Below are 15,447 nucleotides of genomic sequence, written 5' to 3'. Positions count from 1 at the left end.
GTAGTTTTTTACTCTTCAGAATTTTACGATAACGAAAAGATAAACAAAGGTAAAATATAAATTTTGGTAGGTACAAAACTACTAACAAATACACCTTCAGTAGTTTTTTATTTCTTTTGAGTTTTTCAAAAATACATTAATTCTATAACAATTTTTAAAAGGCAAACAAGAAAATTTCCAAATTTTAGAGATAATTCCTAATGGTTTCCGACGAAATTTAAATGCAGAACAATTAATTACACTTTAAGTAGTTCCAGTACAATAAATGTAAAGTTAATTTAATTCATTTAAAATTTACACTTGTCAACCGAAATTTACTTCCATTACAACTGAAATATAAGTAATAATAATTATTAACAGACACGGCTGCATTGTGCGTGACTATTGTATATACGCACGTTTAGAAAAGGTCAGATGAATTTCTCGGTAAAGAATATCTGTCAGGGGCACTATTTTCGCCAGGGTTTTGTTCGTTGTTAAATATTTCATTTGTAATCAATCCTCTTAACGTCCCATGCCCAAGTAATTTAAAATAATATTAACAAAAGTGTCCCACAGACAAATGCAGGTAGTCAGACATTATCTACCAAAAATATCATAAATACGATATTTCTGGAAACATATGAATACACACAGACGCGCACACAAAGACGAGATGGTTTTAAATATAGTATTAGATCTCAGAGCCATCTTGAAACAGCAAGGAGGTATTCTCCACCAAAAGTATCAGAAATTCTACAAATCAAAAAAGAAACATTTGTGTGCACAAAATATAATACCTAATCAGCTTTTGGTACTTACGTATTAACACCACCGCAGCTACAGCTTTATTTAAAAACAAAGTAGTCAATCGGATTTCGGTGGAAAATGAACAGTCTCCTTATTAATTATAATAAATGGTTATTTATATTTATTTATTTATTTTATAAATATAATTTAACCAAACATACCGTACGCGCTAACCTTGACTAATTAACACCGTAATTTTTTGAGTATTTATTTAATAAATTCAGTAATTATTGCAATTATTTATTATTTAAATTATCAAAACACTCCTGTTAATTAGTCAAGGTTAGCAAGCGAAGCGAGCGTAGATTAAGTTTGGTTAAATTATATTTATAAAAAAAATAAATATAAATAACCATTTATTAAAATTAATAAAGAGACTGTTTTGAATCTATGTTAAACTCTATATCGGCCCATTTTCCACCGAAATCCAATTGACTACTTTGTTTTTAAATAAACCTGTAGCTGCGGTGGCGTTAATACATAAGTACCCAGCTTTTTTTTTAGGAGTTTAAATTCAAATTTATCATCTTTTTTGCCAGTTTAAGAATATGGTTTACCGTTATAATGCTAATCAGAATAACACAATTTCGGTTTAATGTTTTGCTGTTAAATAAGAACATATAGGTTTATGATATTAAAAATTAAAAGGATGGAAACACAAAAATAATGCTGCATACAATTTTACTGGGATTTGCTTTAAATTAACAAAGTAACAAATTATTAAAAAAAAAACTCTAACGCAATCAAATCTTTGCATTTACCACAAAATTCTGTGATCAAACCTTCAAAAACTTTACAATATCAGAAAAATTGCAATAAATTTTAATGAATACTTCTTTTATTCGTTTTTTTACTAGTTAGTAGTTTACCAACTATTACGCTAGTTTTAACATGTAAGCAATTAAGTCACTTAGTAGTAGTTTTTTAATATTATACTTGAACAAGATGTTAAACTTTCGTTAAGTCTCAGCTACAGAGGATAATACGATTCCCTGTCTTCAATTTTATATGTGAATCTCAAATTGCACGGAAGTTATTTTTAGCTAAGATAACCGGGTACAGGACAAAAATATTGAAGTGTGGACAAATCCTTTCGCTGGACCTCTTATACGCCTAAATACCTACCCGAAATATTTTTATATTGTATCACCTACCATGAATAATTATCTTCAATTTATTTTCTCTTCAATCTATTACTGGTCACTCCAACTTTCGAGAAAGTTACAAGAAAATTATTAATACACCACTAAAAAAAAAAAAAACACATACCAACAAAAACGTTATGACTTTATACAAACGTTTTAAAATCACTGCGCAATTTGTAATAATATTAACTAAATTATAATTGATCATCTTAAATCGATTGCATTTTCTTCCAAACTTTTTAAAATTTTAACATTAGAAGCTATTTTATAAACAACAGAAAAACGAAAACGAATTGAAATACTGATAGGCCACATCATTTTTCACATCCTATAAATACGTCTAGCATTTTTAAATTAAAAAAAAAAAAAAAACAAGTCATATTTATCGCATACCAGACTTTAAATGACCATTCGTTTTTTTATGTACCAATATCCTAACCCTATTTGATGTAGCTCAAACACTTAAATCAAATAAATTACTAACATTACATCTTTATGAATAGTAGTTGAGCTACGATAGCTTGTTAAAATAAAATCACACACACACTCACTACGAGGAAATTAATCTCATCCTTTGAATGATTTCAAAGTGTCATTACAAATATATAAGTATAAAACTATTGACGTATCCATTTGTACTGACGAAATTACTCAAAACTTTATCTGAAGAAATTCTGAAACTAACGAATGATTTTTAAACGATTATACACTCGTAAACAGTTTTCTAATTTTCGGAAATTTAAACTAAATAAAATTCATTGTTTACATATAAAGTAAACTGAATTTGAAAATATTATATAGACTATATTGAGCAAGAAAATGAAAAAGTTTTGTATCATCTAGTCCATAAAAAATAAACTTATAATGTTATATTACCACAGTAAACATACAAGCTACATACATCCAATGTATAAAATAAAACTTACCATTAGATTTGTAATCCATAACAATTCACTGACATCCTTTGCAGCATGTCATTTAACAAAAAAAAACGAAATTTTCACTCAAACCGGGTGCTTACAACAGATGCAAACTTAACAACTTAGTGTCATTGCATTTAACTTTCACTTCACGAATTGTGTATGTATGTAACAAGCATGAGTCTAATCTGTTTACAACGTTAACTATTAATGACAAAACAAAATCACAGTTTTCTTTAAATTTCGTATGTTCAATGTTATTCTAAATCATGATAATTAACTATCTCAAAAACAGCAACGAAAGGATTAATTTAGTATTACTTCATAACAGCAGCTTTTAAAAGCCGTATAGTATACTACCAAAAAACTAAACTAAACAACACAGTTCGTTCACACACTCGCTTGCAGCGCTCGAGACATCAGTCGCTAAGAGGGTGGTAGTGGGGGAAAAAACTTGCTTGACCAGTTACAATGGGCGGCTCTCAATAGTACTCAAAACGTAGACCCCAATAATTACCTCGTATATTTTTTTTCATTTGAAAAAAATTGGTATGGATTTTAAATATGAAAACCTATTATAAACGAATTATCTGCATACATTATATCATTCACTTGTGTTTTATTCAGGATTAGAACCGTCTCGCAAACTTCACGAATTAATCAACTCACTTTTACGCCATCTATTGACAAAACCTGAAACTAAAATAAAACTAATGTTTGTGGCTTTCGAAGTTGTAAGAAATTTTTTTATTTAATTTTAAAGTTTTCTAAATCTTTCGATAACTTAAATTAATATTTTAATTTATAGATCTATTACAAAAATATTAATTAATCCTTTTTAACAGGGTTTAACAATCACCTCATTTTCAGTTACATTCGTCAATTGATATATTTCATAACAAAATCCCTGTTTAGATTAGTATACATATATTTGCTCTGAATTTTTTATTTTATAAGCGTTCAATTTAATCTTAGAGTTTAAATTAATTTCAAGAAATACATACTGATTGATTTATTCCTGGCCGAAAAAAAAGGTGATATAATTTTTGAAATCGTCGTTGATGTGACACTCAAATTACAGTAGAATATTGTTTCTAAAAGATGTCTTTAGTGTTAGTGTACAATTTCTGAAATAACTCCATGCGATTGATAGAGCCATATAATTACCTATGAGATATTTTGTTAGTGGTATTTTCGTGAAATTTGAAAGGAATAACAACATATTCCTTTCAATGAAAATTACTATGATAAATTTGCATAATTTGAAAACAATTTTTAACATTGCTTATAAAGTATTTCAATATAAATTATTTGAACAAATATTATAATAATGATAATTTTTTTAATTATTATTTACTATAATTTAAAACATAATTACTTTTCATCAGCGATGGGCATCTGAAGTTCTTAACAAAAGCAGTCAATAACAGATTAATAAAAGTAGACTAGGAGTTGTTTCTTCAGACTTAAACAATAATTGACCAAGCAAGTTTTACATTTTTATGAAATTTGGTATACGTGTCTATGATAAATATTGCTGACAATGATGTTTGTTTAAAATTTAAACTTTTACAATGTGAAGCTGAACCAAATTGTACATAAAACATCTTTAAAAACTTATTTCAAAATGTTTTCATTTGCTTTATAACCATTGCAATATGCATTCCAATTTCAATTTTTACAATTTACAATTTTACAATTAAAAATGTTACATAAAAATTTACAATTTTTATGAACTTTTATAACATACTCCTTGTTAGCAAGCAAAATAATAGGCATATAATAAATTTTCATAAGTTTACTGTTTTAAAATAGTACCCAGTATATTTGTTCGAAAACTGTTAGCCGTAGTTACCAACAAGCCATTACCTAATGGTCTCGGTACATATTACTTTGTAGATATTAACATTGTTGAATAATTTTAAAAAAATAAAATATTTTTAATAATAAACATAGGAATATTAGTGAAAGTAACTCCTCAAAATTCATCTGGTGTCCCTGGAAACAATGCTGTAGTACTTCTAATAAAGTAAGTTCCCTGTATTAACCAGTAATTTTAATTCTGGCTAAACATTTCACAATCATTTTTGATCAACATTTTAGTTTGTACTTAATTAATTCAGTTTCATTGTAGAGTTAAATCTCTGAAATTCAGTATGAAATAAAGTAAGTTTACTAATAATAACTATAATGTAATAGTTATTAAGAATCACTATTATGCATATAATGAACAATATAAAACACATGAGATGCTTTACACTATCTGTGTCAGTCTTTCTTATCATGTGACACCTATAAAGCATATATTTTGTATCTGAGATACAAAAGGAACTAATTGGAGTTACTTTTTCTGAGAGGAGTCACTACACAATTAGTCTCCGAGATGAATAGAAAGAAAGAATCACTTGTGAAGCTGAACATCTGCATTTCGGTAGGTTTAGCATGTCAATGTGCAACAGTATGTTTGGCTTAATAAAGCAGAGAACAGGAAACTTCCTCATTACTCAATTTCTTTCGTAATCCTGTAATGGGATGCTTGTTTTCTTAAGAATTGGTATGTCAGTTTTAGGAGGGCTTGAATCTCATGTCAAAGTGCCTACAACCTTTTTGGTTTTACAAAAAGATTATACTAAAATACATAATATTATTTATGTATAAGGGAGAAATAAATGCTTATTTTAAATAAATAATTTTAATTATTAATATTTAAAACTATAAAATTATTCATTCATTTTAGTAAGTACAGGATGAAATCAAAATACCTTTTTTTTATGAATATGATTTTTTTAGCACATAAAATTAGGCAAGCATGATCAGGTTTTGAATTCAAAATCTTTTAGATGAGATGTGAAGTTGCTTATCCTGAAAAACAAATACTTCCACTTAGAAAAGAGTTTCATGCCCTCAGCATGTTTTTATTCATTATAAATATTTTAAAAAATTACATGCATCAGTATTCTATTAAAAAATAAATATTTTGTTTAGATCAGCAATTATTAATTATGCATTAGATCATGTTAGGAATGGGTAAGTGGGATATTCCACATATAACATGAAATAAACTTTAACAATACATAATATTGATTCAAAAAACTCTCTAAAGATTAAAAATAAACGTTTACAATGCTCTAAATTTCACTTGCATGATATGGTGAAATTAAAAACAAGTAACTTGTAATTTCTTTTCAATTTCAAAAAGTAAAAATTTTATGAATTGTGAAGTAATTTTTTTTAAGCTTTTTTTACGTTTACCTTGATTGAAATCTTTCATTATAGTTTCATTATTTTTTTAATGGTGGAAAACTATCAAAAAATGAAAAAAAAGACAACTTATTTGTAAAAATAAGAAAAGGAATGCAAAGAAATAGTGTAAACAGACTGCCAGTGAACTTCTCTCAAATGTAGAGATATATTAGTTAGAGTTTATGTTTTTTTACAAATTTGCTTGAATTTTCACATGAAAATAATTTAAATAACTGAATGACATCACATCAAATATCATTTAGGTATAAAAAAAATCTTATGTGGACACCATATGACTTCCTTGTACACCTATTAAATTATATATCCATATTTTTTTTTAAAATGAAAAGTTAAAAAAATATTTCTTTCATTAAGTTCTGATTTTTTGTCTTTTTTTTGTTATTATTGAATTATTATTTATTGTAAATTTTTTTTTACAATCAGAGGTTAATAATTACACTGGCCAACATGATTTTTGTCAAGTACCAATAGGTGTAATTAATGAAGTTTTTTTATCCTGTTTTCAAATATGTGTTTGGAATTTCTCCATCACCCACAGTTTTTTGTTATTTTAAATATTTTACAACTCTTTTTGTCAATTGTCAAGTAAAAGCACCTAGAGCATTGTAAATATGATGGAACCATTGCTACTGTTGTGCAAGTTCAGACATGTACAAGCGTGATCTACTGCAGCACACATTCATCAGAACAATGCCAGTTGTGAGATAGTAGTGAACCAGTAAACACGTCATTGTGAGTGATTTGTGTGTCTGAATAATTGTGTATTACATATTTACAATCTTATTTCTTTTAATTATTCATTAGTTACAAAATGCCTAGGGTTTGTTTAAATTAGGTGGAAAATGGGCCGATATAGAGTTAGTTTAACATAGATTCAAAACAGTCTCTTTATTAATTTTAATAAATGGTTATTTATATTTATTTATTTTATAAATATAATTTAACCAAACTTAATCTACGCTCGCTTCGCTTGCTAACCTTGACTAATTAACAGGAGTGCTTTGATTATTTAAATAATAAATAATTGCAATAATTACTGAATTTATTAAATAAATACTCAAAAAATTACAGTGTTAATTAGTCAAGGTTAGCGAGCGTAGGTTAAGTTTGGTTAAAATATATTTATAAAATAAATAAATATAAATAACCATTTATTAAAATTAATAAAGAGGCTGTTCATTTTCCACTTTGTTTTTAAATAAAGCTGTAGCTGGGATGGCGTTAATATGTAAGTACCAATAAGTGTTTTTATATTTTAGAAAATTGAAAATGAAATTTTTTTTGTCTTAAAGAATTTAAAATATTTTCCAAAATCTGGGAAATGGCTACGTCTTTTAAGACATGTTTGCTAATGGAAATATAAAAATTAGATTACCTTATAAATATAATGGTGCACTTGCTGTTAAGCTGTCCTGTCAGTATACTGCACAATAATATTTATCAAGAATAAACATAGCAGTATAAGTATACACTTTCTTTTAGTTATCACGCATTTGAGTATGATATTTTAAGTATGCAATATACACATCTTACTCTGATCAAGTAGCATTTAGATAGGTAATGCAGAACTTTAAGAAATGCATACTTTAAGAACAGATTCAGTATATGAAAAACAGAATAAAAGTTCATTTATTACCATCAAAAGTTTTATGTATCTATCTATATTATCTCTCCCATTTTTTTTTTTTTTTTTTTAATTATTTCTCAGTAAGTTTTGAGGTATGTTGATAATATTTTATATAGTTATTACATTTTCTGATAAACTAATAATTGTGTGACAAATAATGCTTGATTTTGTAATAAATTTAACAATAAATTAAACTCTTATAATTAAAAGAGATAATAACTACAATGAAGATTAAATTAAATTGTAAAATGGAATTATTGTTTGCAATAGTATTGTATTGTAATTTACATATAAATTTATGTTAATAATATTTTAAAAGTTACAACCACCACATGCCCATTTTTTTGTTTTTGTTTTCTTTTTTGTTCACAAAAATTATTTGAAGGTAAAATTAAAAATAATATATTTATAAAAATTAAGAATTTAATATACTACTAAGAACAAAGTAATGCTACATAATAACAAAACGATCTCGGAGGAAAATGTTAGATTTGAAGGTGTAATAAATCATGAAAGTGTATTTTATATAACTGCTGAGAATAGATTGGAACCAACAGATTATTTCGATGATAGGTTACATCAACAGCAGCTGGAAGGTTTGTTCATTTTTTTTAGAAATTATGGTGTGATAACAGAAATTTTTCCACCATTTTGTACCTGTCCTGAACAACACTACAAAATGCCAAAAGTCTGGTTTAAAATAGAATTTTTCTTTACTAGTTAATAAGTAAACTGTGATTATGTTAATTTTCAAATCATTATTACCTCTTCATCTCATATGTTCTATTAAAATTATATTTTTGGGCTTTACTGTTAAAAATTTTATAATGACAAAATAATCATTTATTAAAATATAATTTTAAACAGTTATGGCAGATTCTATATGAAGATGCAGGTACAGAAATTTTTAGTGGATAACAAAGTAAATTATTTACTACCATAATTTACAGGTAAGTTACAAATAAAAATCATGCCTGAAAGTGAATTAATGGTTTAAAGGTGTTTTCATTTGATGAGCTTGATTCTCTTAACACTTATTAAAAAAAAAATGATTTTTATATTGTTTGAAAATTATAATATTCCAGTAAATTTTGTAAATTCTGCTAAAGAATATTGGTGATTATAAGTAAAATTTCCCAACAGTGAAAGTGTAAATGTCACTCTTATCCCAAAAAACTTAAAAAATTTTCCCTTTAAAATTAAGTAGATTGAAACCCACCAGGATATGCTGCATCTCTTATATCAAGTAATCTAAAAGACTTGAAGTTAACTTGGAACTTTCGATGTTATACAAATTAATCGCTTCATTACTAATATTGTATTGATCAAGATAATAATTTTTGATATAATGTAATTTAATTACATTTATAAACTATGATATAGAACTAAGCCTTCAAATATAATAAAATAAATAAAAATTTGTAGAATCAAGAAGCGATGAGTTAATCCCAAGTTTTCATAATCCTTTAAATAATTTCTGTGAACTTAAAAAACCTATGGAATTTTTTTTTCTTAGAGCCCTTCTAATCTTTTGTTACAACTGTCTTCCCCTCTCTAACAGCCGCTGGACACTTAAATGTACGTTGATGTTACCACTTTTCCACATTAATTTTTTAATGGTTTTTACTTATTCTGTTCCACATTTTATATATTATAATAAATTAAAAACTCACCGATTTACCGTTTCCTCTCCAATCTAATTTAATGAAAATGAAGATTCTATTTCTGATTAAATTCTGGGATAAAAGTCCTCCATATCAGTACTCCTGACATTGCTGAATAATAAAAATTACCAGTTTAGTTATTAAATTATTGCAAATAAATAACAAGTCTACAAGTTGTATAGTAATTATACTATATTTGTTTAGTGATAATAAAATTATCTTTATGCTTTACGTTACGAAGAAATTCGGTGAATTAAATTATAAGAAATGTAAATTAATTCATCAAGATATCCAAGTCTAGTATGTTGTGCTTTTAATAGAATAATTTGCCTGAGAAATAAGTTTCATAAGCAGACAGATATCACTCTTGTTAAGGGGACATTAAGAAAGTAGCTATTGCCTCAGTACAAGAGATAAATCCAGAATTTTATCAAAGACAAAGTTCAAAGATGTAATTGATATTCATGGAATTTATTTGAGGAAAAGGGATTCCAATCGACTCAAGAAGTCCAATTCACAATAATAATAATAATTAATATTTATATGACTCTGAAGGTGTCACAACTCAACAGATAATCTGACATGACACATATCTATTCCCAAAAAAAACGCTGAGCCAGTCTTAATAAAAACTCAACATCACGAGTTAGGCTTGCTGAGAAAAATGGATATTTTAATTGTTTTAATGATGCCTTTGTCTAAAAATTATTACATACCAGCACGAAGCTGACTAAACTATAGCTGATATTCAGCCCTGAAATTGGTCCTTTTACTCTATTCACATTGAATGGTTATATCGTGTCATAATAAATATAAAGAAATCAACTTTATATGGTATCACTTGTATCTTACATGACTTGTATAACACAGAAGTCACAGATTAGGAATTTATTATGCAATCACTTGTTCAACCGCTTATTCATTCTGTCTAGTGCTGGTAAAGGAGCAATTGATGATAGACATGATGATATTGCTGTTTCCAACTTTTAATTCTGTGTTTTGTAATTCATTTTTATGATTAAGCATACAGTGAAACTAAAATCTGTAGATGATAATCTCATGTTTATACTAATGTTATGAGTGACATAGTCATGATGCCAGAAAATCAGAGAGAAGTGAGCCATACAGATTCAGATGATATTATTGAACTGAAACATGATTTTCACAACGTTTTGGGAACAAAAGAATCTACTAGCAGAATTGATGGATCTTGGGACTGCAGCCATATCAGAGTCTTATTATGAATTGAAGGAGTTTGGACAAATCAAACTGTGCAGACTGCTCTCAATGGCGATTATTCTTCTGAATGAAAACGCATAACCTTACGCTAAATGCCACTCAAAGGCTTTAGTTGTCGGTTCAAGTTGGAGATTTTATTGTTACTCCTGTTTGGACTCTGCTTGAATACCATCTCTTTATTAAGATAAAGATTTGTCTGTTAATCAGTATAATGAAACTAACAAGGGGTTCAGAAACGGATGGGTGGTTGTTTTCTAAAATCATTTCTACAAAAGTTTGTTGTGGTGCAACAAGTGCCTGATAGTGCAGCATTTTTAGATATGTGCATATAGTGTATATAGTGGTCTAAATAAAATATTTAGACTTTTTTTTTCTTACCAAAATTCATGGTCATGCCATATTTGTCTATACGTTTTAGAGACTTTTCACGATAGCTTTAGATCTTCACTAAAGTAAAACTTGGCAGTTTTCATTAATTTGTCCAAAAATTGCAGAACAGCTGAATAATGATTTGTAATCAAGAATAACCTTAAACCTGATTGATATTTAGATATTTATTTTAAAACACGATAGAGGAACCGCAGCTGTTATATTTTTTTTTTTATTTCTAGTTACTTATGAAGAAATTGTACTTTGAAAATATAAATCAATAAAATAATTATAATCATTTATATATGTTATTTGCTGTAAACAAAAAATTGAATGCGACAAGATACGAGATGCATGTCCCACAAAATGGCATTGGCATTCTCAAGAAAAAAGTATTTCATGCCGGGCTTAGTAAGGAAAGTGAGGGCTGAAGCAATTGCCCTCATTTCTACACAGAGTAGGCCTAGCCCACTAAAATGCAGGAAATCTTTCAGCTCTACAAGCAACACCTTCACTCCGTTCACCAGTGGGACTGGTCGCGTATGAAAATCATTCTTAATAAAATAGAAAGCAATTGTACCTCTTACCTCTTTTGTACTTTATATTCATCACTACATTGTGATTGTGACAGATTATGTAATTCTGTAACTGAATTTACAACTTCTGCTAGGTCACAGAAAATGATTCGCGAAATGTGCTCACAGTTGGGAACAGTAACATCATGTGTTTCATCGACTTCTTTTTTACCAGCATTAAATGAGTGAACATGTAATTAGATTATGCATAGCTGATTGGTGTTAGCGCATTATATACTTTGCTTCTACTTACAAAAAATGTAATTAATTCTTATAATGTAATATCATTGCAGATGTAAAATAGTTAATTAAAATTATTTGTTTTAAATAATTAAACGTTTTATTAAATTTTAATAAAAACATTATTTAAATTTAAACATATTGTCAAATGTTGAAATAACACTGTCGACGCAAAATTTGTATCTAACATGTTACACAACTTTCCTCAATGTAATTTGGGTGCTGATCTCAAATATGCCATTGAAATTGTGTTACTATGTTAAGGTTTTACTTAAATCATAAATTTGTAATGTTTTTTTTATAATAAATTCATTTTGATCAACTACTCGTTATAATTCAGAATAGTTTCTGTATTTTTACTTTTAAAAAATAAAAAATAAAAAATAAAGAAAAAATAAATAAATTATGTGTATATTGTATCATGGAAGTAGACATGTATGATATCATACAGATATCTGTTGTTACCATTACAAAGCTTAAAATTTTATTCAGTCTAGCTTCAATTGTCTATACTGTGTGTTGTATTCACACAGTTATTAGTGTTTTGCTATTTTCATAAATACTATATTTTCTTTATAATACTGAGATTTTTTTCTCATTTTTATTTGCTACATGGTCTCTGTAAAAGTTAGTGGATGCTCAAATCATCCAGACGGTTATTGTTACATTAGAGGTAAATGTACGCATAAATCTCAAAGAAAAACTTATTTATGAATCGATAAAAACTCCCTGTTAATTTTGATTGCGCACTCAGTGATCAAGATAAATATTCAATCCAGATTTGAAACTACGGTTGATAGTCACTTTAATTAAAATTTTCCATAATAATTCTCCACTTTCAATATTACATTTGAGAATCGGTAACCATTTTTTTGTCACAGCTTCCATGAATTTAAAAATACTCCCAGCACAGCACCTACAACTCAAAATCACTTTGTAAACGATTAGTAATGCACATAATATGAACAGTTAATTTTTTTTTTTTTTTTTTTTGTTTTGCGTAGGAGGAGGAAAAAGCTCTAACAGCCACCGTCTGCGCCCGCAACAGACGGTAGTGTCGGGCCCTCACCGACTAAAAAACCTCCCCCTTAGGGAGGAGAACCCTATTAGGGATTGGGATCGTGGACGCGACTTAACTAACTAATAATAAAATAATATCTAAGTTGTACCTGAAAAACAATACACAGCATATACAAAATTTAAATCTATTATCATAAAACTTAATTTACACTGCTTATCTAAGTATTTTTAATGTAAAATTTTTGTTGAACCTGAAACAGAAACATACACAAAAATAGACATAAAAAATTCCCTACAGAAAAGTTCCTATCAGGGGACCCTACTGGGACTAGGAATTGGGATCGCGGACCCGACTTAAGTAACTAATAATAAAATAATATCTACGTTGTACCTGAAAAAACATACACAGCATATACAAAATTTATATCTATTTTCATAAAACTTAATTTACACTGCTTATCTAAGTAATTTTAATGTAAAATTTATGTTAAAACCTGAAACAGATACATACACAAAAATAAACATAAAAAATTCCCTACAGGAAAGTTCCTATCAGGGGACCCTACTGGGACTAGGCACCTACCGCGATTTTATAAGAATATTATACTATCAACTTTAAAACTACACAACTTATTTTTAACATGAAAATTTATAATATTAAACAATAATAACAAAAGTAAATACCTTTAGTAGAAAATTATCCTACAATAAAAGGGAGTACCACAATGTAAGGAGGGCCACTTACATGGCAGCTCTCCCTTAGAATATTAAATGAACCGTTGAGTTACCTGAAACAAAAGAAAATAAGACAAATTCAATTAGCAGTTGTGAAATTAATATAGTTTTGTTTTAGTTATTAAATTCATTTCATGTATGATAGCACTGAACTTTTTCTAACAAAAATATTTATTAGGATTGATTAGGTGCTCCATTTTTACTCCTTTAATATTTAACCTGAGGTAGAAGTATTTATATAGACTTTTTTTACAGAAATAGAATCACTAGCTAGGTAGGTACACAAGAAAAGACCCTCCTCCAGACTAGATAGATACAAAGAACATTGAATTTTTTACAGACCCCGCATCGTTGGATATCCATTGAGAAATCATTGAAAAACACCCTTTTAATAAATCAAGGTGGAAGAAAATAAAGGAAAAAAGTGGAAGTTAGAAGGTTAGAAAGGAATAATCTACAGAAGATTGCTAAACAAGACAACTTGCTCAAAAAAATTCTAAGCTCCTTTTAAGGCAGCAAGGATTCCTCTCGTACAAGATCAGAGCGCTTTACCAAGAGTAAATGCAAAAACATTATTCTGAATTAAGGTTCACTGATGTAGATGGTAACAAATCTATATCGCATCCAGGAATGTGTGTTATATGAACCTACTTGCCCGAGCTAAAATTTTCAGCTAAGAATAATGTTGAATAGTAACAAAAATCAATACAGGATATCGGTATACCACCTGATCCTTTTACTAATTTTTATATTATTTTTTTTTAAATCATACTTAATATTTTTATAGAATGAAATGCATCATTTATTTTCTTATTATTTTTTACAATTTTATATAGGTTTCCACTTGCTTTGATTGTTCTGGTATTTAAAATTCATGAAATATTTATGTACCATCTACTTTGTAAGTATATTCTACAAAAGTTTTGACAAATAGGTGCGAGCATGGTTTCATTCAATTTTCAAACCACTGTCAGGCAAGAGATTCATCAAAGCAAGCAAAACAATAAAGGACTAAACAGAATTTCCATGTAAAAAAAAAAACTTGTGAAACTATTTCTAAATTTTCACACAGTATATCTTCTATTAAAATAATTTGTTAAATGAAGATATCGCTTTGTTTCATCAATCAAAACCCGCTCTCTATCTGTAAACATAGATAAAATTCATTTTTATTATAATTAAATGTTTGGGGGTATCTAAGTGAAAGTTGACTGACGACAATAATTTGATTCTTATTTCATTTATTTTACACTATGTAATGTCTCAAAATCAATTGCTTTTCATAACTATTATTTACATTATAAACAAATAATTGTTGTCTACAAAAAGAATAATTTAGTTAATGGTATATATTGCATTTCAATTTTATTAACAATGATGAAAAAATCAAGTGATGTACTGTTAACTGACAAATACTTAAAATATTATTAGATAGGTTTAAAATATGAATAACAGTCTTCTTGAAATATAAGCCAACAAATGTACAAGATAATCTTATGAAGTTTCATTGCAGTAACTAACAAAATTTGAATATATATATAATATATATATATATATATAAAATTTAACATTATATGAAATATAAACCACCTAAACACAGTAATTAGATTAGTTATACTTACCATCTATTTCCAATAACCGGTTTGTGCAGTATCTTGCACCTTCAGTGTGTATTAAATTATAACTTGTACTTTTTAATTGATTTGTATTTTTTTTTTTGTGTTTATAAATATTTTCACAACTACATTTATGTTCATAATATCATTTAAAATTTCACAATAGATAACATTATAATTTATGTTAAAAAAGAGAAATCATTAAAAAGAATAAGTTTTAATGTAATAAAAATAGAAGTTAATA

General features: G+C 27.4%; 1 protein-coding gene across 1 annotated transcript in view; it reads right to left on the bottom strand.

Moving 5' to 3' along the window:
* LOC142320959 (semaphorin-1A-like) overlaps window positions 1-3,230 on the bottom strand; it is a 305,177-nt gene extending 301,947 nt beyond the window's left edge. The window contains exon 1 of the mRNA XM_075358947.1: window positions 2,861-3,230. The gene's annotated coding sequence lies outside the window, so the exon portion shown is untranslated. The remainder of the gene's footprint in view (window positions 1-2,860) is intronic.
* Between the last annotated feature and the right edge of the window lie 12,217 nt (window positions 3,231-15,447).

Source organism: Lycorma delicatula, chromosome 3, assembly GCF_047948215.1.
Source record: "Lycorma delicatula isolate Av1 chromosome 3, ASM4794821v1, whole genome shotgun sequence".
NCBI lineage: Eukaryota > Metazoa > Arthropoda > Insecta > Hemiptera > Fulgoridae > Lycorma > Lycorma delicatula.
Note: the sequence above shows the minus strand (reverse complement) of the source record. Positions and strands in the feature narration are given on the sequence as shown.